We start from the raw sequence: 1,610 nt of genomic DNA, 5'->3' as shown, positions 1-1,610 counted from the left end.
TTTGAATTAACCCAGCTTTGACTGTTTGGAGGAATGTAATCGTTTAGGGTGGATTCAGACTGGACACATTTAGTTTGCTTAAAGGGAAACAGAGTTCATTTCCATGATAATCTGAATACGACCAAGCGAACACTGGTAGAGGATCAGGAACCACTCTAGGACCCATCTTTTGAGGTGGTCTTGGTTAGTTTCCAATCAGAATGAACTTTGGTTCACTCTGAAATTCCTCTGTCTGAATACAAAGTGGTCCGCGAGAGAAATAACTGAACCAAAAGGGCCACTTTTTGGTCATTAGCATACAAACATGGAACAGCGATGCAGTAGCAGCTCATTAAAATTTGATTAGATGAATACAGGCAAACTGCAGCACCTCCATTTTTCTCTTTTGTTTTGACCTGCCTACATAACTGCTGGCCAATGACTGAAGAGATCTTTAGTCACGTGGTTTTGTTTTCAGTCGTCAGGCCCTGACACTAAGCACACCAAACAACCCCATGAAATTTGTATAAACTTGTCTTACTGCGGCTAACCTTCATTCCTCTCCTTTCCTGGGCAAACCTCCACCTCTCTAGCTCCACCTCCACCTGTTCTCCCCTCTCACTACAAATCACAATATCATCTGCAAACATCATAGTCCATGGTGATTCCTGTCTAACCTCATCCGTCAGTCTGTCCATCACCATTGCAAACAGGAAGGGGCTCAGAGCTGATCCCTGATGTAATCCCACCTCCACCTTGAACTCCTCTGTCACCCCTACAGCACACCTCACCACTGTCTTACAGCCCTCATACATGTCCTGCACTGCTCGGACATACTTCTCTGTCACTCCAGACTTCCTCATACAATACCATAGTTCCTCTCTGGGCACTCTGTCATAAGCTTTCTCCAGATCTACAAAGACACAGTGGAGCTCTCTCTGACCTTCTCTGTACTTCTCTATCAACATCCTCAAAGCAAATGTTGCATCTGTAGTGCTCTTTCTTGGCATGAAACCATAGTGCTGCTCACAAATGTTCACTTCTGCTCTTAGTCTGGCTTCCACTACTCTTTCCCACACCTTCATTGTATGGCTCATTGTGACGAAGCAGCGTCACAGGTTGCAGGACAGTGCCTGAAGACTTGAATTGTTTTTTTTTTTCCTCCTTCTATCCTATCATTTCTCAGTCATTTAGTTTATAGTTACACCAGACACATACATACATCCAGGCACATTAATCATTCACTTTCACCACAGCCACATTTTATTTAACTCAAAGGGTGCACACTTAGTTTTAAATAGAATGTTACTTACCATCCAGGCTTCCCACCACAAACATTCCAACCAGAGCATTGTACACATCATCATACATATAGGAAACAGGAAGTGATGTCACATGTCAGAATTGTAAGTTTTTTTTTTTATTTTTTTTTTTTTCTCTGTCACAATGCTTTTGATATTCATACTTGTTTCTGTTAAAGCCATGATTAATTATTTCTTCATTTTAGGTTGTTTTCCAGGTATAAGGCTGAATTTTCTGTTAGAGAAATGTTTGGTTAATTGGCCTGTGGGAGGGGCTAAGCCTTTATAAGGGGAGAACTTTTCAGTTTGATGGCAGAGCAGTCATGGTTG

The sequence above is a fragment of the Oryzias melastigma genome, unplaced genomic scaffold (genome assembly GCF_002922805.2).
Source record: "Oryzias melastigma strain HK-1 unplaced genomic scaffold, ASM292280v2 sc00317, whole genome shotgun sequence".
Lineage (NCBI taxonomy): Eukaryota > Metazoa > Chordata > Actinopteri > Beloniformes > Adrianichthyidae > Oryzias > Oryzias melastigma.
This window is presented reverse-complemented; position numbering follows the sequence as displayed.